At 35.1% G+C, this 27,809-nt stretch overlaps 1 long non-coding RNA gene across 1 annotated transcript in view; it reads left to right on the forward strand.

Annotated features, from left to right (window-relative positions):
* Positions 1-27,305, forward strand: part of LOC132597001 (uncharacterized) — a 109,296-nt gene extending 81,991 nt beyond the window's left edge. The window contains exon 2 of the long non-coding RNA XR_009563283.1: positions 25,424-27,305. This is a non-coding gene — a long non-coding RNA (uncharacterized lncRNA). The remainder of the gene's footprint in view (positions 1-25,423) is intronic.
* The last annotated feature ends 504 nt before the right edge of the window (positions 27,306-27,809 follow it).

Here is a 27,809-nt window from a genome sequence, read left to right on the forward strand (position 1 = left end):
TATCAAAAACCTTTTGGATTGGCTGCCTGCCAGGCTTCAGCACACAGACCTTTAAAGATGTCACTTGCTAGACACTGGGGTTCTTGGCCAAGGACTCTCCCAGTTTATGGTGCTTTGGGAGCCACAGCCTTGGCCTCTGTTGGAGTAGTAGTTGAGCATCTGCCATGACAGAAAGCCCAGGATTCCACTGGCAAGAGTATTTTCCTGCCTAGGCAAGCACTGTGGAGTGCCACAGGGCCAGAAGACTCCCACAAGGCTGTAGGCAAGGACCTTAGTTACCAGGCTGACAACTGTAGTTGCCAGGACCAAGCAGTTACTGTTAAGCCATGACTGCAGAAAGAGCTTAGGAAAATCTGTAAGAATATTTGTGTTTGAAGTATCTTTGTACCATCACATAAACTTTATCTAATGTGTGGGTCATCAATAGCCAGAAGATCCCTAGAGAAATCAAAGAACTCAGGGTGAAGGTTGAGGATTAACTATTCCACGCTACGGAACACCTGAATTTCTGTTTTATTATTTCTATAATATTACCCACTATTATTGAACATGTATTGAATGTCACACACTGTGTTAAATGCTCTACACATTAGATTTTGTGTTCTTTGCAATAACTTCCTATGCAGGGCAATACAATACTCAATTTAAAACTTGTGAAATTGACACAGACAAGTTAAGACATTTACTCAGCTCAAGGATAGTGGGTAGGAGAGCAGGAATTCTAATTCATGTTTTTCTGATATCAAAGCCACTGTGCCATCCTGCTTTTCTGGTGGCTTTGCAATTTTAATTCTAACTCTCAGGACTCATTAGAGCAGAAAGGATCTAGGGTTATAAGACTTCCTATATTCTAGAATTCTGGGTCTAGGTTTATTAAGGAGACTAGGACTAATATCAAAATTAGTTCTGATCAAATCTTTAATAATTTTTTAAATGTTAAGGTGTTGGGCTTGTATTACTCAGGATTATTTTCTTTTCATTCTTTCACTGAAGTTCTACTTAACTTTGGATAAGCCTGCCAATGCCTCTGTATCATATGTGTCAGGATTATACGTTAGAGAAATCAATTACTTAAAAGAACATGGCACAATTAACGGTTATCTGAACACTGGCTTTAACAGTTGACATGAACAAAACGTTTGGAATCAACATTATGTTTATATGATACTGCTTACCCATGAAAAATATTTACTATATATAACATAGGTATAAACTATATAATGAATACATATAGCTATATAATTTCCACTGCTGTGGATATCAGATGTCATACGTATTAAGAGAGATACATGATTGAGATGCCCTGTAGTAACAGATACACAGACAGATTCATACAATGGCCCAGGGAAAGTTCTTGTTTTCTATTCTAGAATCCTAAGTTACATAAAATAGAGGCTTTTGAGAAAATTCATTTTATTGTGGAAGAGATTTTTTATAAAGACATGATACTTCATCATTTTCATTTGTTGGTCTAAATATTGTCTATTATACTATATCTTTATTCATTTATTAAATTGCATGTAAATGAAACATAATAAAGAACATCGTGCACAGAAAACAAAAAAATAAGTGCTGTCACCTGTTTGCTCAAAAGAATAAATGTTCCCCTCTGCAGATATTATTTTGCATGCACATCATGATGCTTATAGAGAAGGAGAAACACAAATTTAAATATTTGCATGTTTCAAGACCCTAAACAAATCAGGAGTCTATATTCTGCTATCCTCCAGAATTAGTTGTTAATGAAAACTATACAATAAAGGCAATACATGCTTTTTCAGAATATAATTTATCCAAACTCTTCATCTTGTGTTGACCAATCCGTTTGAGAGACCATGTGCATACCACTGAGAAGAAAGGAAAAAACATATAAAATATCATAAAACAGAAACCCCCTTTTTCTTTACTCCCTTGTGCCATTTCCAATCATTTCTCACGTTTTGCACACATTTTCTATCAGCTTTAAACTCTCCCTCTTCTCCAGTTAACTCTCATATTCTTGGCTGAAGTATCACTCCCTTGGGGAAGTTGTGCCTGCTGCCCCCAGTCTACACCAAACTCTCCACTGCATGCTTTCATAGAGCTGCGATAATTTCTTTCAGAACCCTTATCTGAGTCTGTAATTGGATATTCCTTGATGTGATTATTTCATTATCTCCCTCACTAGTCTGTAATAAAGGACCATGTCTATTTATTTTTCTCCATTTAATTCATATCATTAGAACACTGCCTGATACATAATTAATTGTCAATAAATCATTCTTGATTGAATTAATACATTAATGAATGATTCAAAATTTAAACTGGATGTCTGTTTGAAAAATCAAGGAAAAACTATCCAAATAATATAAGAGAGTTCAGATACTCAAAGTTTTTAATATACTTTTTCTCTCTTTCTGTTATATTTATTCTTTAAGATTCAGATTAAATATTATCAGTACTATTCCTTTGTGAAACATTTTTTACTATCCAGGAAATTTTAGTCACTCCTTCCTTAAGAGCTTATGGTTTTGACCACCCCTGTTATGCTTCTGCTGCCTATCTTGAGAGATAGTCACTGGTCTCAGAATGAGAGACATGCAGAGAAGACCTGAACCCAATCTGTACCTTGAAGCTGAGGCACCTCAGACAAAACAGCAAGGATAGAAACCGTCTGCTGTCATAAAGCCACTGAAGGTTTAGGGTTGTTTATTAAACAACATTATTGCAGAAATAGCTAACTAATGGAGCTATTAACTCTTTAACCCAATCACATGACCAAGAGGTCAAAGTAATTAGATTTGGTTTGTAGTGACACTAATACATGTGAATAATTATTTGCCCATATTTCAGAGTTACAGAAAATGTTTTGCTGTGTATAATGGTGTATTCTCTAAAGTCATTTAAAAATGATTAGAACAAATCAAAAACTGGAAACTTTTTGGATATTGGATAAATGGCTTTGTTTCCTCTTCCAATGCAACTTCAAAACTAATTATTCAACCCCTTCTTCTAAACCCAAGAGCCAAAAAAGAAAGGATTGTTTTTACAAGATTTCATATTTATTTTTAGTATTAAGCTACAGACCTAATGACAGGCATACAGAATTATTAGCCACTGTATTCAAGTCTATTTGATATCACATATTATCCAAGGTTCTGTATGATGTAGGTTTTGCATAAAAGTCATATTTTTCTTTTAATCCAACTAACCATTTCTTTGCATACAAAGTAAATTGAATCTTAAGACCAGAAAGTACCCTGTAAAATGGTATAAACAGGGTGTAACCGGTAAAAAGATTCTGATTTCCCTTGATAGTAAACATCGTTTTGCTAAGTAATACCTGGCTTCTTGGTGGGTGTTAAAGCCATCATATGAAAAAGAATAAGGCCACCTATTGATGTAGGTGAGATGTCAATGGAGGGAACCCCAAGAAGTAACTGTATGTCACACACTCTGGCTTAATGAAATGAGGAGTGTTCTTCCACTTCTCTCTGCCTTTGCATCGCTAGCTAGGAGCCTGTGGCTATCAGCGCTCAAAAGAATATATGGGCTTGTGCTATGGCTCTTTCACCCCAGACATTTATGACTTGTCTGTTCTGGCATAGTTTTTAATTCATTTATTCATTTCTCATAGGCCTGGCACTTCAGCAGTTTGATTACTAGCCAATATATTGTGCCTTATATCTGTCACATTAATATTTCTTTCAAGTGGTCAGACTTGAAAGGGGATTAGGGCTTCTTTAATCATAGTGTGTTTGAGGGTCTGATTTTCCTGTTACTATCATCAACCCGAAATGGAGGAAAGATTGAATTGAAGTAATGGTAACATGTCCCTCCATAATTAAATCTCAGTTGCTAGGAAAAGAACTTCAAATTCAAATGGGTATTTAGTACAGTACCTCCCTAGTGATTAGGAATGAGGAAATCAGAGTATCAAAAGAGAGAGATTATATTAGCTCTAACTAATATTTTCTTTGTTCACATGCAAGAGGGATACAGAGCAGGACCTTCATTTCTTGGGGGAAGGAGAGGTATATGAGAGGTTTGTGAGAGGCATGAGGGGAGAAATAGAGAAACTGAAAAATAGAAATGGTTTTCTAGGTCCTCCTGCATGTATTTTCCATAGTATCTTCAGGAACTGTGCAGGGTAATACGTTTCTTTTCTGTTAGACAGTCATATACATTTGTAAATGTTGTTCCAAGTAAGCAGTGAGTGCATAACAGAAAGATATCTGAGTTCAAGTCGGTGTGATTTTATTAACTATTCAGTGTCCGTAGGTCCATGCCAAAACCACTTTCGGTTTTCATTTTCTTATCTATTACATGATGAAGTAGGATTATAAACTTTCCCTAAACCCTCTCAGTTCCACCATTCTCCAGAGTCAACCAAATTTTAGCTCAAATTATTTAGAGGCTACATAGCTAAGATACTTGGATTTTACTGGCTTCTTGTATCAAGTACTTTGAGTTACCTAAATGATGAGAGCCACCAATGTAAACAATTTTATAGTAGTAACCAGATTTTATTTAAAAATACAGTTAAAATGACCAGACTGACTATTAATTGGGTAATTATATACCGAAATAATGATAGATTTTTAGAGCTAAGCTATATTTCAAAAAGTAACATAGTGCATTCTTATGATTCTGGAAATAGACTGATAACACAAGTAGGGAAACATTATTCAGTATACATGCCACATAAATGCAGTGTCAGAATAATTTTCTTGGAATTTCTGAGATGCATGTCTTCTATATCTTTTTATAATAAACTGATGATCTAGTAAGTAAAATGTTTTTTCTGAGTTCTGTGAGCTGCTCTAACAAATTAATTGAACCCAAGGAGCGTGTCATGGGAACCTCCAATCTATAGCCAGTCAGTCAAAAGCCCAGGTGACAACCTGGGCTTGAGACTGGTGTCTGAAATGGGAGGTGAGGGCAGTATAGTAGGAATGAACCTTAACCTGTGGAATCTGATGCAATTTCTGAGTAGATAGTGTTCGAATTGAGCTAAACTAGGACACCCAGTTGGTGTCCTGAGAATTGATTGTTGGTACAGGGAAACCTCCCCAACACTCCACATCAGAATTTGGTAGCCAGGACACAAAAGAGCTCCCTTAGTCATCAAATACCCAATCATTTTCATTTTGCTGCTAGTAGACTGCTCTGTCTAAAAGCTTCTTGTAGTTCTCTTTCAGTATTTAAACGTGTTCTCTGGGGTGATTATGGATATGATTTATTTTAAAACTAAGCAAATATTGAGTCAACATTGTTACTGCTCTAGGACTTGCTTTGAGTTTCATAAACAAAATGAAGTCAAAATTTTAAAGTCCTGAGAAAGGCTAGTCAAAGGATTTTGACTGTCCCTTCATTTTCTCTCTATTTCTATGCTCTGCCACACTTAAATATTACCGATACTACTTTTTGTCACCCCTCTCTCTGTCTCTCTCTCTGTCTCTCTCGGTCTCTTTCTCTCTCCCTCCCTCCCTCTTTCCCTCCACACACCTTTCATGTAGTCTGTTAGAAAATCCTGTTGGCCATGTCTTCAAGATATACCCCATATGATTATTATTCCTTACTGCTAATTTTCCTATTTCTCTCTCACTGGGATTGTTAAAATATCCTCTCAACTGTCTCCCTGCTCTCATTTTTTCCTCCACTGTTTATATCCACACGGAAAGCAGATCATGAACTGTAACATGTTAGATCATGCCTTTTTGTTCAAGACCTTATAGTGCCTCACATTTTTTCTCAGATTAAGTGCCAAAATCCTTATAATGGCCCATAGAGTCCCCATGATCTACTCAAAACTCTTAAAAGCAGGCAATTTTGTCTATTCCATTCACTGGTGTATCTTTAGTCCCTTAAATAGTAAGAGTACAAGGCAAGTGCTAAGGAAATACTGATGTATGAATAATGTCTGAGTAGTTACCGAATCTTTGGTTTATCTTGGATTGCTAGGACAAATGAGTGACATAGAGACTTCGAATGGGGGGAGTTGTTCTGAATTCCTTTATTACTTCACTTAGGGTGGAAATGATGGGCCCATGGGGACAGACAGTCTGAACATCCTTATACCACTGGAGTTAGTGTTAATAGTGGCTACTAATTCCTATTTTGCTACCTCCTTTGGGACACTGATGGTAAAGCTTGTAAACATAGTTTCTGGACAAAGAAACTTTTCATAGGAATTTGGTAACTTGAAGCATTCCTTATCTGCAATATAAAAAATTTATCAGTAGGAAAGGAAAGCAGTTCTTGATACACCTTGCATTAATAGTCACAGGTGATTGGGGAAAAAAGGGATATAAACAATCAATACAAGTTGTCTTCAGGGTTGTAAAGGTCTATTTGATCTAGCATCTCATAATAGATCCACAGTTTCTCTGCTTCATTTTTCTTTACCTTAAATCTGTGAATTGAGCTATTATGAATAACAATATTTCCATGTTTGAAGTGTATTCATAATCAAGAATTCTAAAAACAGCACAGGTAAGGACCTAAATGATAAGACTTTTATGTTTTAAAAGCTTTCAAGAAATTGTTGAAAAGATCAATCTGGTTTAATATGTTTAAGTTAAAGCACACTTTCAAAGACCTGGCCAACCAACTTCATTTTTATAATCCACTAAAATATTAGTTCTGGGATAAATTGCCCTATAGAGAGGCTTGAGTTCAATCCATCCAGACATTTTAAAAAGCAAATTCATTGGTCAAATTTCTATTGTTCTTTTTATAATAACTTTTATTTTCCTATGGCAAGTGTTATCCCCTGATACAAAGCTGAGGAAATTGAATATATAGTAATATAGTGTTACATGTTAGGAAATTAATGATACTCTAAATACCTCAACAAAATACTATCCCTAACTTACTCCTACGTAGTGACTAGACAGTGGGGAAATTTAAAAAATATAATAATAAGGTTATATGAGAATCACTTTTACAGTGTAAAATTATATAGAGTAGGAAAAGAGCTTTCTTAAGAGCAAAAATAATACGTTATTTCCCTAAATCAAAAAATATATACTGAACTTATTTTTACCAATCTTTAAATTGGATAATTGAGTTTTAAATTGAATAATACATATTATGCATTAAATCATAGTGGTTATACTCCAGCATCTTTTAGGTCTCAGCTTAACACCTCACATGACCTATAGACTAAGGTGAATTTCCTTTATGTTTTCTCATAATACTACATATAGTACAGTAAAAATGGCACTGTGCCTTGATGCTCTATTATTATCCAGGAATGGATTCCTATGTTCTTTCTTTCCACTCTGTTTCCCCAAAGTGCTTTTCCACTTTCTTCTATAAGATCATAGTCTCTCAGATTTAAGTGAGTTTCTGGGTGGATGTAAGAGAGAATGCATTCTTGGAAATATTTCCAGAATGTATGATCTAAATTATTGGGAGTATATGGTAAAAAGCTAACTCTAGTAAGTTTAGTCTCATACTTCATTCCTATAATGGAGCAAAATCAGAGACACATGGTGTGAAAAGGTAAATTTACTTAAAATGAAAGATACATATATAGAGAACCTTTCTTTGCAGTACGCAGGCCTCTCACTGTTGTGGCCTCTCCCGCTGCAGAGCACAGGCTCCGGACACACAGGCCCAGCGGACATGGCTCACGGGCCCAGCCGCTCCGCGGGATGTAGGATCCTCCCGGACCGGGGCACGAACCCGTGTGCCCTGCATCTGCAGGTGGACTCTCAATCACTGCGTCACCAGGGAAGCCCATAGAGAACCTCTTTGAATGGTTTTCTAGGACACAGTTTTTCTTTCCTCTCAACCAAGTCTATGTTCTAGTGCCATTTTCACAGTGAAAATTGCATTTACCAAAACATGAACATCTTATATTTGCATAGTATTTTATGTCCAAAATGTAATTTTTTCTATTAATTGCTTAATTGTTCTGTCCATTTTCACAGTATTTAAATATATGAATGACTTATTTTTAAATCCTAGATACTGTTTTTATATCCTGTGAATATGTGAAACCTCTAAGCTTGTTTTTTAAGTTGTCAATCTGGTTTTAAGCAATTACACACACACATACACACAAATTCCTTTAGAATTTATTAAGTTCTGTTTTTTTTTAAAATTTTTTTAGACTTTGGTTGATTTACAATGTTGTATTGGTTTCTACCGTACAGCAAGTGAATCAGTTATACATATGTCCACTCTTTTTCAGATCCTTTTCCCATATAGGTCATTACAGACTATTGAGTAGAGTTCCCTATGCTACACAGTAGGTCCTTATTAGTTATCTATTTTATATATAGTAGTGTGTATATGTCAATCCCAATCTCCCAGTTTATCCCTCACCCCTCTTTCCTCCCTGAACCATAAGTTTGTTTTCTACATCTGTGATTCTATTTTTATTTTGTAAATAAGTTCATTTGTATCATTTTTTGATTCCACATATAAGCGATATCATATGATATTTGTCTTTCTCTGTCTGACTTACGTCACTTAGTATGATAATCTCTAGGTCCATCCATTAAGTTCTTCTATTTTTGACAAAGTTTTTCTAATGTATTTTCAGTGTTGCTAGGACTGTTAGTAATGACAGGTGCAATGTTATGAACAGATCACTTGTAGATGTATCTTGGCATTATTTGTTCAACTTCATCCATATGTCTTTTCATTTCATTATTTAAAAAAAACATTTCCTGATGCTGGCTATATGCTAGAAAATTGTGCTGGATGCCATGTATATAGTCATAAATAATACAGCTCTGGTTTCTGCCCTCACAGAGTTGGTTTCTAATTCTTAAGAAAGGCATGGAATAAGTTAATTATACACATAAAGAGTAATAAGTATTATGATGGCAAAAAGTATACAGTGTTATCAGAAAACATAGCTGTAACTCACCTAGTCTACAGGACATTTGAGGTTTTCAGCTGAGACCTAAAATACAGTAGAATATGACCATTATGATTTAGTAGATGATGTTTATTTTGTTCACTTAATATGTCTTGGCACCCAGTATACTACATACCTGACATATAGTAGGAAGTAAAAAAACTTATGGAATAAATGATGGATGAATGAAAGACTTTGGCAGACAAAGAGGTTTGGCAGTGTTTTCGGTGCAAGGTTACAGAAAGAATAGAAAATATGAAGGATTGAATGTGAGAGATTATAGAGGCAAAATGTTCACCATTACTAGGTGAAGATGATTAGAACAGGTTGAAATGATCTAAACAAAAGATTTATGTAATTACATCATCAATTTGCATTTCAGAAAAATCACTCTGCCTGCTCAGTGGAGGACAGCTTGGAGAGGCCAAATCTGGTGGAAGAGATGTAAAACACTGTAAAGGTCATCTAGCTGAGATCACATGGTACTTCAGACTAGTAAGATAGCAGGTTTTTTCAAGAAATGTGGGTATATTTATGAGCTAGTTAGATTGGAGACATGATAGATGTTAGTTATTGATTAGATGTGATGATTGTGGGAGATGGTGGCATCAAGGAGAATTCCTAGGTGCTTAGAGAATTATGATAAAAGTGGTGATTTAGGGAAAAATAAGCCTACATGTGAAGAATCTGAGATGCCTATGTGATATCCACGTAAAGGTGTCCAGTTGACAAATGGAAATAAGGGGTACTACGGGGATATCAGTTTCCTTCTTAAAATGATAACATATATCTGCAAGATGTGAAGGGTAGCATTTATCTAGGGATTTGAATATCTGATTTGTAGGGAAGTAACTGTTTTAATTGAGAAGTCATTTCTGAGGATTTTGCTGTCCAAGAGGCTGGGGAATTTAGGCTGTTCGTATAATAGTGCTTGAAGAGATGGACCATGGAATCTAAGCTAGAAAGCCAAGGAGGTGAAGGCAGGAGGAAGTGGAGAAATGAATTAAATGTCCTCCTGAGTCAAAAATAGCATATAGGAGTATTTGAGCCAATGATTTGGAGGAAGAATTGCTGTTACTCTAGGTTACTGTGTGAGTTTAATTTTTTTTTTTTTTTTTTTTAATGAGAGTAAATGTATGATCCTGTGTAAGCACCTACAGAGAACTGTACTGGTGCATATAACTTAATTTCTTGGAAGTAGCCAGGGTGCAAAATAAGCCTTGCTTATCTTTACTTTCTAAACAGCAAAGTTGAGACGTGAACTTATCAACATATTGGGTTAACACTGTTCAAAAATTAAAGTAGGTGAGAAATGACAGTTATCTAGCATCTCTCCTTGGACTCATTTGACGTTTAGGCCAAACAGTTTGAGAGCACATATGTCTATTTTCTCTTAAATCTGGGGCTAAAAAGAAAAAAAAAAATTATAGGGCTTTCTAGGTTTGATCAACCATAGGCTTATTTTTATTTAGACAATAAAAAAATTCAGTATATTATCTGTTCAAAAAAATATACTGGCAAAGATATTTTGTGGTCCAGAAATTTTAAAAGTATCATTGATATATTAGGAAACCAAAAATACCTATTCTATGACAAAATTAAATGGGAGCTATTTCACCTTCTAGCCAATCTTGCTTCTGGCAATAGGTAGGATCGATTTAAATAGACACCATTTTCATCTCAATCTGTTCACTGTTCTCCAAGAGAAATCCCTTGCTGAGATAAATGATTTCTATCTCCTTTAAAAAGATGAAAGTTGTAAGATAAATGTTTACATTCAGCCACTTCTGGTGGTTGAATATTATGTAGAAATGTACTTAATTTTCCTCAAAATAAATAAAAATTTCAGGAATATAAATACCTGTTTTGCTAGGAGATAATTGACTATTTTGTCGAGAAATCAATTCCAAGAATTTAGTTACTGTGAGAGTGAAGATTTTGAACTGAAGGAGATATGGAACTAAAACACACTTAGCATTGTCAAAACAGAAAGAATTGTACAAATACACAGTTTATTGGGGGAAGTAGGGAATGATTTTTTCTGGCAGTGTCCATGGGGATATAAGTTTGCTATGCTAAATTATTCCTTATTATCAGTTTCAGTTTACCACATGAGCCTTCAAAATTTTATACAGTAGGGGCTTCCCTGGTGACGCAGTGGTTGAGAGTCCGCCTGCCGATGCAGGGGACACGGGTTCGTGCCCCAGTCCGGGAAAATCCCACATGACGCGGAGCGGCTAGGCTCTTGAGCCATGGCCGCTGAGCCTGTGCTCCGCAATGGGAGAGGCCACAACAGTGAGAGGCCTGCGTACCAAAAAAAAAAATTTTATAGACCAAAAGGAATAAAGAAGTCAGGGAGAGGCCAATACGTGATACTTACAGATAAACTTAGTGAAGAGGCAATCTATTTTTTTCCATTTTGAAATATATATATATATGTATATATGCATATATAGAGGTATATATGTAGAGAGAGATATGTTCACCTGTCCTCAAAACACTGCTCGTTGTCCTAGTCAAAAGGAAAATGTTGAGTTAGTAGTCCAAGCACTGACTTTAACCTATCAAATCCAAAAAAATTTGTCTTCAAGCTTTAGGTCACCCTGACACATAATTTAACAATATTATGTATGTGCCATTTTCTTCTTTTACTTTTGACTAAAGAGAATCATGATGTCAAGACTGCACAACCCAATATGGTAACCCCTAACAACATCTGGCTTTTTAAATTTAAGTTAATTAAAAGTAGATGCAATTAAAAATCCAGTTCCTCAGTCACACTAGCCAAATTCCAAGTGCTCAGTAGCCACATTTGGCTAGAGGCTATACTATAGAACATTTCCATCACTCTAGAAAGTTCTATAAGACAATATTGTCACAGAAAGAGTTAAGCTGAAAGCACTCCTGTATTAAACTCTTTGATCATTCCTAAACAACTAGGTTATAGTTTTATGGTTATTTTCCAATAAAAAGCAATGTGTGTTAAGAGAAGTTACACTGGTGCTTGAAAATTTAGAATAAATTTTTACAAAGACAAAAGCAAAGGTTATAGAGGTAGGTTAGATTCTTAATCTAATCCACAAAGCCTATATAACTCTAATAGTCATTGAACTGTATTAACCATCAATAATAGGGCTTAAGTCCCTCTGGGGCTTATAGGTTTTTTGGCAGAAGTTTGTAAGGAGTGAGACCATATACCCTCACTGGAAAATCTCTAAACTTAAAGCTATTTATACAACAAAGCAATAAATATATAATTCAGTCTGATGAGGTTTTTGGATTTATTTGCTAACCTAATTGTAACTAACAGGAATGAAATTCCCCCAAAGCTCAATGATTATAGTAGATTGTATTTTCAAATATTGTATTTCCAAAGGCAACAATATTCACTATCTCTGCTTTTTTATGATGTGACCTTTTTTTTTCCCTATCGAAGGTGGAACTTATTTTCCCCAACCTTGAATTTGGGCTGTTTAGGTTGACCTGCCTTCCAGATTGGCCCAGGAATGCTCTGGTTTTGGCAGTGAAAGTCCTGCATTCCAGGAAACACCTTGGCCCCAGGCAAGGAGAGATGGTTGGTAACCCTAGCCATCCCTGTGATGTTTTGACCAATGGAACACAGCACAAGTATCTGTAACTTCTGAAGCTGGGCTTTAATAGATCCGTAATTTCTGTCTTCACTACTTGGAACGCTCTTTCTTAGACCTCGTCACCATGTGTGAGGATACCAAAGAAGCCATATTAGGAGGCCCACTTGGAGGAGGCCAACAGCCTCAGCTGATCTCCCCTCCAGCAGCGAATCTAGATTGACAGTCTTGTAAATGAGACCATTTTGGAAATGTCAGCCATTACCGTGCCCCAGATGACACCACATTAAATAAAAAGAGCAGCTTTGTCCACCCACAGATTCATGAGAGATAATTAATGGTGGTTGTTTCTTTAATTCTCCAAGTTTCAGGATGGTTTATTATGCAACAATAGATAATTGAGACAATGAGTGACAAAAGCTCAGCAAGTACTCAGAAGTAAATGTTGAAAAATTAAGTACTGTGTATGGTAGAAAAAGTATTGCACTTGCAAATGCTATGCTGATTTTAAGCTCCAAATCCTCATTTGCTAGCTGAGGGATTTTTAACAAATCATTTACCTTTATTTCCTTATCAATAAACTGGAGATTACAATACCTTACAAATTTGGGGAACTGTCAAATAAGATAATACACATGAAAAATCTTTAAAACACAAAGTACTTCACGAATACATGACAGTGTTACTATATCAATCATAAATGAACAGATCTATCCTGTTATTAAACTTTAAACATAACAATATGCTTGTTTAGAATATGAGTCTTATTATAGAGGGGCAGTTTAGATAGAGGTGAAAGTTGCAACTGGTTTCCATGATAGTTTTTTAGTAAAATCTATTGACTTCTATCCCAATAGGGAAGAAAAGCAACAAATCCTGTTTCTAGCTTTGCCACGTACACGAAAGTACTTTGCACAATATCAAGAAATACCGTTTCATGTTCACTGAGAACCCATATAATTACTTTATACCTCATGAGACTCCTCCACATTACATTTCACTATGGATCTTTCATTTTACTATTTTAAAGATTCAAAGTTTACTTTGCTTTTACCATTAAATTTGCCTTAGTTTTCCTGGGTTTTTTTGTTGTTGTTGTTCATTTTCTCTATGAGGGTAGGGTAAAGAGGATAACTTAGAAAGTAACACATGGCTTCTGGCTCCTGTGATGACACAGGAAAAAAGTGATTCCCTTGGCAGAAGGGTCTTTGAGAGAATTGTGGAAAAGGGAATGTTGTGTATTAAAGGTATTTATGAACATGAGATCTGAAATCAGCTGGTTTTGTGGGGGTGGGAGGTTGTTTATGAAAATTTCTTTCTTATTGTTCTCTTTGGTTAATATGCAGAAATACCGAATCATGAAAAGTTTAATTAAAAACATTAACCTCACTTTCCAGGTCTTCCTATAGAAATGATAATTAAAAACAAATCACCATAAAAAACAGAAAGCCATAATATTTGTGTATCAGAATACATTTTAGAGCATGGAAAAAATAAGGCTGAGTTTTTACAAGACAAAAATATTTTTTATCTTTTTCATGGTTAGTACAATACTGGGACATTTTAAAACTTGTTAGAGAGGATCCATTAAATTTTACTGCTGAAAGTGAGGGAGGAAAATTACACACATGGGGTCTTTAACAGGTTTTGTATCTAACAGCTTTGACACTGTCCTACTGATTTTTGTCCCTGCCCTGATGGGTAGCCTTGAGAAGTGCCTGTTGTCTGGAGTCTAATGTTGCAGCAATTAAATTCCCACAGGAAGCAGCAGCTTTAGAGATGTGATTAGATTGGAGACACTGATGCTTGTTTTGATTTTGAAAATGCATCATCGATCAGGCCTACTGATTTCAGCAACTGCTCTAGCTGAGGGAAGTGTGGGCTTAGCTTCTGGCTTTATATTTAACTTCAGGGAAAATGAAGTCCTACCTTGCCTGTCAAGCCTTTACTCTGATACGTGGTCAATGCCTTTAGCAGATAATCCCCAAAATGTCAAATAACCTTTATTTCCCAGAGGTCACGTTGATCTTTTTCTTCTCATTCTGACCTCAGAACAGACCTATTCATTTTACATCTGACATCAGACCAAGAGAAAACAGAATAAGTTTTATCATTTTTGCCAGGGTCTTGTTGAGATGCTTTTTTTGTAGTTATTACTATGCCTGCCTGCCACCCCTCACCAAAACAGAATGTGTTTCTTGTGTATGTGTGTGCCTGTGTGTTATTATCAATAGTTCAAGGCATGTCAAAGAAATTCTAAGCACTTCATTTAAGTCAACTGATTTTTTATAAACAAAGGAAAACATCATTGATGTTAGGTAGTCTCCAAATGAGACTAAAAACTCAGCAAGTTTGTAGTTAACTGGCAGAGATCTTCTCCAGCCACCATTTCGGAGCAGATTTCTCCCTCCCACAATTACCAACCTCCTAAATTCCGAAGATATTCCTCAATGGCCTTGCACATCTGAAAAGGAAGTTAAATGAGTCCACCTATAATACCGAATGCATGATATTTTTATTCATACAAAATTGTCCCCTAATACACGTGCCTCTGCAAAAAGTCATCACTTATTGAAATTTAATTGGCAGAGTAACATACATAATGAATATGCATATAATGTGAATTGTGGGACCAAGTGAATATCTGACCAATTGTATAAGTAAAGGTAACTAATCTGTACTAGTTAAAATCCTCCAGCTTTCCCCTAAAAGACCCTCAAAGTTATTTTTTACTTTAGCTGCCAAATTATCTTGATGTGTGTCTCAATATTATTTCAACATTATTTTGGAAACAGAAACTCCAAAAATTAAAAGCTACTTTTTTGATTATTTCCATAATAAAAAATTGTTAGAGAAAAGTACAAGTTTATAGTAAGCCCCTCCTAAAATATTTATATTATATTGAAATAATATATTCTTCTGTACATGAAAACTGCCTTTCAAAAAACAAAAAGGATAATGTGTTTTAAAAATAAGGATAATACAATGATCAAGCTTATGTATTCTTTTGTTTGTTTGTTTTGTTTTTTTGCGGTACTCCCGCTGCGGAGCACAGGCTCCGAACACACAGGCTCAGTGGCCATGGCTCACCGGCCCAGCCGCTCCGCGGCATGTGGGATCTTCCTGGACTGGGGCACGAACCCGTGTCCCCTGCATCGGCAGGCGGACTCTCAACCACTGTGCCACCAGGGAAGCCCCAAGCTTGTGTGTTCTTGATCCACACAGATATGGCTTCAGTAGCTGGCTTCACCTTCAAGTTTTATGATTTTAGGAAATATACATAAACTTGTTAATCCTCAATTACTTTGACTGCACTTTGGGATTATAATAATACTTAACTCACAGGGTTGTTGTGAGGATATAATTAGAAAATGCATGTGAATCACTTTATTGAGCCAATAGTACATAACAGGAGGACAGTAAATATTAGTGACTGCTAGGCTAGCTGTTCAAATAGAATTCATAAGAAATATCTATAAATATCACTTCACTGTAGGAACTAATCCTTATTCACTCATTCATAAATGTTTTCTTGGTTGCCTACTATGAGTCAGCAATATGCTGGGTGCTTAGATTACAAACTAAATTAAGAGAAGTTAGAAATAAAGAGTTTGGGTTGGGGTAAAGAAGAATGAGGCACACACAGAGCAATGGAGAGCTTCATTAGATATTGTGGCAACATCAAGGAAGGACACCCAAATTGACCTGGGCCCCTAGCCCTTCCTAGACAAGTAATGACAAGCTATGTCACAGAGGATGAGGGGTTGTGTACGGATCAGGGACACTGACTTGGAAGTATGTTCAAAACAGGCTATTATCATGATCAAATGCACAGAGGTGAGAAATGGCACAGGCTGTAACTAAAAGCATGAGACAGAGAATGCGAAGAATGAGAGATGGAGAGATACACAAGGGCCAGTCACTTAGGGCCTTGAATGTCCTTTTTAAGAGGCTCTGACATTGTTTTCTGGATGATAGGTGGCCAGTATGCAGCAATAAGATATAGTCAAACTTTGCCTTTTAAATAGATCATTCTAGCAACAATGGAATGGATGCATTTACAAGGGTCTCTGAGACTGTTTTAGGCTGGGTCCTTAATCTTTGTAGCAGCAGATGATTTAGGTCAAGAAACTGAGTCAAATAAAGAGGTTAAACTAGTGTGTCAGGACCATTATTTGAAGGGAGCTGGTACAGGTACACCCTTCTTTCGCAGCACACTTACCATGACCTCTCCTACCCACCAGGTGCTACTGCTACTTCACCTCAAACCACCTCTATGATTAACTGGTTTCAGTCATGCCACTGCAAGAAAATTGAGCTTTTTAAAAAAATTTCTCAAACTCTTTAAGTGCATTGGTATTGCTCTGTTTAAAGCTGGATCACCTGGTCAGCAGGACTACGCTGCCGGAGTGCGGAGGGTTTCCTCTGTGTTCTCTATCACAGAAATTGAATCCTTTGCAGCCACAGCTGGTTTTCAGGGAGCAGATGTTAAGAATAAAAGAAGATGAGAATGTTTGATTTTTGCTGGTTGGTTACAAATCAGATTTAGGAGCTAAAAGCGAGGTTCATGTAGAAGAGGCGAAAACCAGAGCCAATCAGTGGAATGTTAACTATCTGGAAACATCTGCTAAAATGCGAACTAATGTCAACAAAGTAGTTTTTGATTTAAGGAGGGAATTTCAAACCAGAAAGATGGGAGACATATTTTTCTTTTTTTTCGGGGCTGGGGGGTGGGAAATAGTATTTATTGTGTATCTAATTGTATATATTTACATGTGCATAGTCAGCTGGCCGAGTTCATATGGTTTGTACAGCAAATACATCCGCGGGGTCCGCTCTCCGCGGGGCAGGGGGCAGGGGGGTAGGGGCGGGGGAAGCGGCCACCCGTACAGTTCAGTAAGGGGCCCTTGGCTGCCTTTTTCACAGCGCTTTTGTCCTCCATCTCCTGTCGACGCTCCTCATGCTTCTTTTGAGCCAGGTTGGCCTTCTGCTAATGGCTCTCCGTCCCCAGCCCCTCCCAGTTGTCGTCATCCCACGAGTCTGGTCTCTGCTCAATATTCTAGAGAACACTGCTCACAGCCATGTTACACACGCACACAAACATAAATAAGCATAAAATTTGTAAACAGGGAAAGTCCTAGCTAGAGAAGAAAGGGGCTAAGGATTTTGTGTCCTGAGGGAAAAGAAAAGAAAAGAAAAGAATTAGGATGAAGTGATTCAATAATGGACATCATTAATGTTGCACTGATACAGAAAATGAAACTCATTTATCAAAAACACATAGAGAAGGCATTTTAGCATGTGGTCAGGAAGCTTTCGTGAGTATGATATCAAAGTTTGATCAATGGTAAACATTTATTTTTTCAGCCACTCAGTATGCATTAGTTTCCAGTGATGTTTGTGATATATAACAATGCAGAGTGGTTTGCAATAAGAGATATAGCTTAATGATCTCAGGATTCATGATCTTAGGATTCTGTAAGAACTTTACCTCCTGGTTTTAATAGAAAAGTCAGGACATAAAATGCATATGTAAAATTAAGTATACAATCCTGGAATAGTGACAAAGTGAATTATGTGATATTCTTGACTATTTTATCCATTATTAATATTCAGTAATACTACAGGCATCATTGTGACAGTGATTTGATTATACCAAACTAATTTTTTCCAGAGTGTCATTTATCTGATATACAATATTGAAAAAGATGTTACAACATCACATACACACACACAAACACATATGTGTTTATATAAACATATATACACATATACATACATACCCAATACATATATACATGCTCAATATATATACATTTATACATACTTAAATGTGTGTATATACACATGTATACATCTACATACTCAAGATAATGGCAGTTTTTTTCAAATAGCAGGTATTTTCAAATAAGGATATTCTGTAAACAACAAATTTTTAAAAAGGAAGATTTAACTGGTGGCTTTCTAATAGAATGAAGAGGAAACAAAGATGCATTCAAACTACTGGATTATCCCTCATGAAATGGGAATATTGATGTTATTCATACACAGCAATAGTTATACTTCCAGCAAGTTTAGGAGAAGCATATTAGAAAGCTGTAAAGTATTTATAATAAATAAAACTGTTAAATAGTATGCATCTGCAGACCTAGAATGATTTCATTATGTTGACTAGTAACTTCTACAAAAGCAAAGTTAATATTTCTTTCTGGGTATGTGGAGACAATTGATTCAAATAAATGATTTGAAATTTCAGAAACAGTGGCTGATGGAGATCCTGCCTCTGATTTTATTGTGGGTTTATATTGGTATTGTTTTCTTTTCTTTTTATTGACATTTTAGAAGATACTCATTTCCATTTAGATTTAATAATATTTTAAAAATACAGGTCTTGGTATCCATTGAAGATTAAAAAAAAGAGAGGAAGGAGGGAGGGAGGAAGGAAAAGAAAGAGGAAAGAGAATGAGAAAGGAGAGAGAAAGAAATTGAAAGTAAAAGACAAAAGGAAGAGATAGAAAAAATAAAATATGAAAATGACATTTTCCAATAAATAACATTTAATGGCAATGCACATGTTTTCATGTAAGAACTGTATAACAGAAAAAAATACTGTGAGCTTAAGTACAATCTCAAGATTGTCAGGAGAACTGATTAATTTTGCTCTCATTCCCATTTTCTCAACAATCTTTGTCTTCAGAGTGGATAAATGCAGTGTCACTCTGGGTTCACTTGGCAATCTTAAAATTGTCACAAGAATGGATTGGGTGCCGTTTTCTCTTCTTGTTACAATCTTTGTCATGAGCTCTCACAGACCTTTTAATGCTTGATATGCTTTCATTCTCATTACATATTCTCATTCCCATAACAAAGATTATAATGAAAGAAGAAAATGTCATAAAATTAATCCATTCTCATAACAGTCTGTAACGAGGGCAGAAAATTGAGCAAAATTAATCCATTCTCATAACAATCTGAAGATTGTAATGAGAACAGAAAATGGCATGAAATTTATCCTTCTTGTGACAATCTTTAAATTGTAACAGGGCAGAAATGGGATACAAGATTAACAAGCCCTCAGGACAAAGGCTCTAACTAGAACTGAAAATCATGCAAAATTAATTTGTGTTGTGTGTGTGTGTGTGTGTGTGTGTTTGACAAAGGCCTGAAAGCCTGATATTATAATGCCTGATTCCATTGGGATGTCATATTAAAATCAGTAACTATTTTAATGTGCCTTAAAATACTAGAGCCTGACACCTTTGCTAAGATGGTGAATTAAAACAAATATGGATGTTCACTCTTTAAGTAGACCCTTGAGGGCAAAATTGTTTTAGTAAGTAGAATGCTAAAGAAAGTGGAACTTGTTTTTGAATTCATGAATAACCTATTTGTTATCCAGTAACTTTAATTTTAAAATCTTTTTTAAAAAAATGAATAGCATGGTATATTTAGCCTGATATAGAGCAACAGTTGTGTGATTACGAATCTTAATACATTTGTATATACAACTGACCCATGTATTTGTCTGTGTGTAAACTATAGTTTACCTTACTGTGACTCATTTCCACTAGCAAACATAAGAGGTCTAATATCCAGGGTTTTGGTTTACCCTAACTTTTTAAATAATTTACCTAATGTATAATTTCTTCACTTTAGTCACTTAATGAATTGAATTTATAATTGCCTTTCAAAATGTTTTGGTTTTAAATATTCTCAATTTCTAAAAGGAAACTAAGGTCAGACAGTACTTGCATAGAGCTGCAAATCTATTCAAGCAGAACATGAACAGCTTTTTATTTGCCTTAATAACTGAAGTATAAGCAATGTAGTGAATTAATGTGCTAATTATTCTTATGAAGGCACACATATTTGTGCATAGAATGGGCTTTTAAAATACTTGTTTAGCACTTGTGATAAAACAGCCATTATAAATGGATTTATGAATTTATGCATACTTTATAACAACTATAAAGTTTTTTCCATGAGTACAGGGCTTATTACAAACAAGCGATAATTTCAATAGCTTAAACAACAGCCCATCATTTTAAAGATATATACTAGGAGCTAATAATGAATGACAGTAATATTAAATACTTTTAAAAGTTTTATTTTTATGATATCAAAATGAAAAGCCACATTTATATTGTTGTTTTACCTCTTTAAGGCTCGTACCTCCGAAGACATTTCAGAAAATTGTATGTCAGTGAGATTGCGATAAATTATTGGGACACAAATCTATTTTGTGGTATTTTCCTGAACCTTTAAAAGGAAATATCTATTTGAAAAACCTCACTGTTACATATAATTATATCACTAGTTGAGAATACAGTATTGAACATCAACTGTCTTAAACATAAAAGATAGCATTTCAGTACATTGGAGGTACAGTTAGCATGTTTAAAATTAGACTCGTTTTTAGTTGTAGCTGTTAGGTTTTTCATATCTGGAGACTAGATTTGAATGACTTGTTAAACTCTATCTTCTACTGTTTCTTTTGACAAGAATATGTAGCTGTAGCTACAATTAAGAGTGCTTTTTTTGATAAAAATATCATTAAAGTCTTGGTCAAAATAAGTAAATCTGGACATGGTCATTGCTTCATATTTTGAGAAACATGCCATGCCCGGGCTTAAATTGCCGCCCATTTTTCTACATCCAGAGGGAAGATAAATATAGTGATTCATAGTGCTTGTGAAACCTTCAGAAAGTAAACCTTTGCTTCATGGAAAAATGAGAAATTTGGGAGGTTGCACTTTTCATCATCAACAAAAGCTATTTTTGTAGACCAAAGAAGAAATGAAAAACTTTTCATTTATTTAGCTGTTCCTGGAAAGGTTGTAAAAGGTCCTATCATGAAAGACGAAAAGGAAGAGCTGTTCATAGAAAGCTTTTAAAGAACAAACATCATAAGCACAGATTCATATGGTAGGTGGAATATTGTAGGAAGGTGCAGGGGGCAAAAGCACCAGGATATGTTCCCAGAAAGAGGAGCCTCTTCTCTGTACTTTTTCCATTGTTCCCACCTTTTATATACTTAGCTATAGGTATGTTCCAATTTAATGCACTATTCTGCGTGGAAATACAAGTTTTCAAAAAAATATAAATGAGTGTAAGTTATCTTAAAAATCAGTTTTATTAAATAGTACACCATGGGGCAGCTTTAAAAAGTATGCTCCTATAATTAGTGTGATATGTGCCATTGTCAAAATGTGTTCATTTTTCAAGGTAGGCTCCTCCTAATTTTACTGCTAAGGTACTCCAAAGTCTTTTTATCTGAATTTATTGATAGAAGAACCAAATGTCTATACCTCTTATTAGGAAATAAAAATAGCCATTTCTGAAAAAGGCAAAATGGAAGATTTTTGTTATAGCATAATTATTAAGTTGTACATGAGAGGAATGGAGAAAAGGTAATATTCAAAGGAAAAATAAAATAGTATTCAGTATTCAGCTAGTGGACAGAAGTTTTTTTAAAATAAAGACACTTAGTCTTGTAATGTAGCTGTGTTTCCTTAGTAAGGAATACCCCTCCAAACTTCGTCAGTCTTCGAGTAGATATGATTCGAGGTAAAGACGAGGTTGTTAACTAGGTGGTAGTAAGAACTTTCCATCCAATTTCTCAAGGACCTCTTACCCTTGAAGTTGCTCCAGTTTCTTCTACATATGTTTCTTCCTATACGTAAGGAACCATTGCCCTATCCCAAGAAGATCCTGCTCGGTGGGTACGTCCCCTCACATCATTGCAAATGGAAGGGGTCATTGTCTCCAGCTCTAGATACTCCTTGGAAACCATGGGTGTGAACTCTCTACTGTGGTAGCTGTGTTCCCTGAGAAACACAGTCTCTTTCTCTAGTCTAGAACTATGGGTAGGTTTGTCCATCTGCCTTATTTTTTAACTTATTAAATATTTAACTTTTTGGTGATGATTCCCTGTCTGTAATTGTTTGCATGAATAACAGGGATGTTTCTCAGGGACCTAGTCTGCTAAGGCTAGGGCTCTAAGACAACAAACTGTTTTCTCATTCTTATGTTATTTTGGCATTTCTTTATGTTTTCCACACCATTGTGCCTATCAAGATTACTTGACAGTAATGGCAACTCAACTCCCATTGAGTTCCTTTAGTTTATCCTGTTCTGTCCCCAAAATTTATTTTTAAATTTTTCTGTTTATCAACCACTTTTCTCAAATTATATTTAGGTTTTACACTCCTCTGAGAGTTTTCAAACTGGGATATATAAACTTTATTATTTATATATTAAATCCCTAAATGAGAACTAAATGCTGAATATGAATAAAAACTCATTGAAAAGATATAGTTGTACACTACCCCAGATAAAACTCAATATGTTCAGCTAGTAAAATGATGTGCTGTGTATTTCTTTAGCAATACTAAAATCATAAAGTAATTCTGCTGTGTCTTAAGTAGTATAGGTAATTTCCACAGGATTTCATCGATGATGTGCAGCATTGCCCTTTACTTTGTTTTAATAAGAATGAGACAGGTGACACACTGAGTCCAGCATCATGAATGGAGAGAAAGTGCTTTGTTTAGACATAGTAGAAAAATACTACTTTATATGTAGGCATTTATTTAGGCTTTATTTCAGACATTTTAACAATTATACCCTATCACTTCTGACAGCTGTTTCTTAAAAGCAAAGCCTGTCTTGAAAACTAGTCCTGAGTCCTAATAGCTCTGACACTTCGGATAATGCCTTATAAGAGACAAGAAAATAAGCATGAGCACTAAAACTGGAGTTAGGGAGGGAAAAGTCTCAGGGTGGAGGTGAGTCACACTTTAAAAAAAATCAAGAGGGATCAGTTTTATTTCAGTTTCCAGATGTTTTCAGGTTCTATTATAAAGCCAAAGGTGTAAAAAAGTGCTTCTGTTTTCTTTGTCTCCTTTTTTTCTTATTAGTAGACTATAAGTTGATTTTGGTAATTTAAGGTAATTGGACTGATTAACATTTTAAAATATATTTCTACTAATTGTCAATAAAACTTTTCTTTTTAGAACTGTGTTGAACATTATGACAGACTCTTTTTCTAGAACTTTGTTTAAGGTCTATTAATTGACAAATTAATAAAGTATTTATTAATAAAACAAATACATAGTTCATAGAAGGGAAATGTGCAAACAGTAATACAATCTGCTCATTTATTTGCTTTTAAATATAAATACCTTTGGGATAATAAAAGGAATTATTTTTTCCATTTAATGATGATTTCTCTTCAGTCGGTAAGTAATTTTCTCTCTTCCAGGTACAGTGAAGGTCCAGTCTATTTTAGAGTCAGCTCCACCAGTGAAATAGAACGAAGGAGAGGGGAAAGTAGTGAGTTTAAGTTTGTGACAACTTGTGCCTAGAGAGTGTAAATCTATCTATCATCTGTTGTAAGTGGGGGGGCTTAGACATTCCACGTTAGACATAAAATAATTAAAATATTTAGGTGGGCATGAATTACTTGAAGTGCAGTTTGTTGTTTTCTATCTTGATTTGTATAGTTTGGGAACTGTACAAAGAGGAGCATATCAAACCATGACTAATGTTGGCAGTTTATTCAGCTGATCTCGTTTATTTTTGATGCATACCTGAAAGGTTTCCAGAGCTGCATATTTTCAGTGTTATCTTTATTATTGTTTCCTTCTGATTGTTCAGGTCCTCTTCCTCCCCAAATTGACATTCTATAGCAGAGGAACCGTTGTTGGATTACCTCTTCATTTCCACAGAAGTCCTTCTTACACCAAAGCTGCCACTCTGCTGTATCCTTACAAGAAAGTGAGAAGCGGCGATGAAGACTATATCCAGAATTTGGTCACCGTGTGGAGGCAGTATCCCTCTGTTTTGTTTCTGAACAGAGACATTTTATTGAAACATAAAGTGTGTTTTAAGAATATTCATAAAGTGTAAATGTTATTAAAACAATGCTAAAGCACTTTGATATTAATGTATTAAATGTGAAACTGATAATGAATTACATAATTTATTACATTTAATATTTATGGAAAAGGATCTTGGGGTATGCACTATCAAAATCCACTATATACTGTATTTTTATCTTCTACTGATACTTTAATATTTCTTCAGTTTGAAGATTGTTGATCATTTCTAAAGAAAATAGAGCTTCAGGGCTTCCCTGGTGGTGCAGTGGTTGAGAGTCCGCCTGCCGATGCAGGGGATACGGGTTCGTGCCCCGGTCCGGGAAGATCCCACATGCCGCGGAGCAGCTGGGCCCGTGAGCCATGGCCGCTGAGCCTGTGCGTCCGGAGGCTGTGCTCCGCAACGGGAGAGGCCACAACAGTGAGAGGCGCGCATACCGCAAAAAAAAAAAGAAAAAGAAAATAGAACTTCACTAATAGACTTGTATTTTAAAGTTTAACTCATGTCCTTATGAACTGAGAATCAATGAAAGAATTAGAGAAAAAATTTTATTTGTGATTGCCTAAATTTATCATGTGAACTAGTTAATTTATACTGATTATAAGCAGAAAAAAATCATAACGTTTAACTGTAAAATATCTCATTCATTATTTTATTCCCATCAATCAAGAAAACATATCTTTAAGATGGAAATATTATTTTAGCTTTTCCTTGTAAAGCCTTCTCCATTGATATAGATGTTCCTATTTAACCTTCATGTTGTAGTTTGCATCAACATATTTTCTTATTAAAAATAAGTTTATTTAAAATTATGCAAATAATATATTTAAACTTTTAAATTAAACAATTGTATGGTCAGGCCACTCAAGATGGCCGTTCTCTTGCTCTCTGTGCATCCCCTGCCGAACCAGTGCCTCCTTCACCTACACCCTACTCACCTGACTGACTTTCCTACAAATTTGCCCCAGGCCTAGCTAGTGATTGTTCTTATCAAAGGGGCGGGCTGTGAAGGGCACACCCCTCCGCTGGTTTCCCTGGTAACTAATGAGCCCACCTGATTTCAATTCCCCTGTAACTGGTAATCTCTCGTTTCCTCCAGGAGCGAAGGCGGCCACCATGTTCTGCCTGCCTTCTGCTGCACAAGGTGGGGAGTCGCTCCAGGACCTGGCTTCAAACGTGTAAGCTCCTGTGTTCATTAAACCACTGATGGCTCTGTTGCTACTCTGGGCTCTATCTTCAGTCTTGCAGCTGGGCAACTGCAGGGCTGCGGGGTGCAGCCCAACATCAATGTATGCATATAGAGTCAAAATTATTGTTTGAGATTTCAGTGAAAATTTTCACTCATGTACACACACCTGCATACATATGGATTTATATTATATCTATTTTTCTTGATTTTTTCTTTTAGTATGTCATACAGACAAAAATAAGGCTTGAATATGATAAAAATACATGGAAAGTTTCTTTGAGTTTTATAAAATGGAGTGCTATTCTATTTATTGTTGCTGCATAAAAATTGACTCCAAAACTTAAGGGCTTAAAGCAACAACAGTCATTTTATTATTTCTCACAGTGTCTGTGGGTCAAGAATTTGGGAATGCACTAGCAGCATAGTCTGGCTACAGGTCTCCCTCGAAATTGCAGTCAGATGGTGAGTAAAGCTGGAATAGCAGGTGACTGGAGAAGCTAGGGGCTTTGCTAGACATCTCTTTTTTATGAATTTTCTTTGTTTGGTTTTAGTATCAGCCTTAAGCTGGTTACATAGAATGAGTTAGAAAGTGTTGCTTGGTTTTCTAATCTATGAAAGATTGGGGGGGAATATTTGATATTATTTCTTCCTTAAATAGTTCAGAGAATGCATCAGGTGGAGCCATCTGACCCAGTGCTTTTCTTTTTTTAACACGGATTTTATATGAGTTAAATTTCACTTACAGATGTAGGATTATTCAAATTTTATATTCATTTTGTATCTGTATTGCTAAATTGAATTTGTAAGAAATTTGTCTGTTTTATTAAAAATTCTAAGTTATTGGTAAAATGGTGTATATAATAGCCTGTTATTATAGTTTTGGTATTTACAATAAATATTGTGGTGTCCCTATTTTCATTCTTGATACTGCTAATTTGTATATTCGCATATATTCTTGATCTCTTCTGTTAGGTGTTTATCGATTTTATTATTCTTTTCAAAGATCCACCTTTTGGCTCTACTGATTTTGTCTATTATATGTCTATTCTTGTTCTTTGATATTTCCTCATTTTTAAAAATTATTCTTTCCTCTTTTATACTTTAGCTTTAATTTTCTGTTCTTTTGCTAACTGCTTGAGTTGGAAGCTTAGATAATTTATTTTTAAACATTCTTCTTTTATAATACATGCTTTTAAAGCTATAAAAGTCCATATGAACACACTGCTCTAGGTACATTACACAAGTTTTGATATGTTGAATTTTCATTATCTTTCAGCTCAAAGTATTTCTTAATAAAATCTATCGCTTTCTTTTTTCGGTTCCTTAAAAGTAGTTTCCTTAGTTTCCAAACACCTGCTGAAAGATAGTAGTTATTCTACTAGTGGGTTCTTCATTATACAATTTTCTTTTTTAAACTGCTGAGAGTTTCTTTGTGGCTCAAATTAAGATCTACTTTGGTATATGTTCTATATGTACTTCAAAAGAAAGTTTTCTTTCTTCTACAAATGTAGGTGAAATGTTTTATAAGGGTCTATCAGAGTAAGTTAGTGAATTATATTGTTCAAATCTTTTTTACTGATAATTTTTATTTGCATCATCTCTGGTACTGAAAGATATGTGTTTGTTAAAAGCTACAGTCAGGATTATTGATTTCTTTCTCTCTAAATCCTGTTTTCTTTATGTGTTTTGAAACTGTATGTCCTGGTGTGTATCAAAATTGTATTTTTATGTCTTCATGTTGAATTAAGCCATTTATCACTATGAAATAAATATTTTCTTTATATCCCATGAACTTCTGGCCTTAAGGATTATTTTATCTGATATTGATATTTGCAACAGCTACTTTTGTTTCCACAGTGTACACGTGGTAAATATTTTTTCATCCATTTGCTTTCAAGTAAATTGTGCCCTCCTTTAGAGTGGTGTGTGTGTGTGTGTGTGTGTGTGTGTGTTTGTGTGTGTGTGTGTTGGATTATATAATATATATAGTATTACATATCAATATATAATACATAATTATACATCATATTATAATTACATATATAATAAAATTTATACAATCTGAATATGTCAATCCTTTTTTCTTTTATTTAATCAAATTTTAAATCAATATTTTATTAACTTTTAGCTGTACCTACTTTTATTGTTTTATTTTTACTCTAGAGATTATAATATTCATTTTTTCATTTATTAAAACTACATTAAACCAATGCATGAGCCACTTTCTAAATGATGCCACAGATAGACTCCATTTACCCTTCATGTGTCATTTGTTCTCTTGTTATCTTATGTTTTA

The sequence above is a fragment of the Globicephala melas genome, chromosome 3, assembly GCF_963455315.2.
Source record: "Globicephala melas chromosome 3, mGloMel1.2, whole genome shotgun sequence".
NCBI classification, from domain to species: domain Eukaryota; kingdom Metazoa; phylum Chordata; class Mammalia; order Artiodactyla; family Delphinidae; genus Globicephala; species Globicephala melas.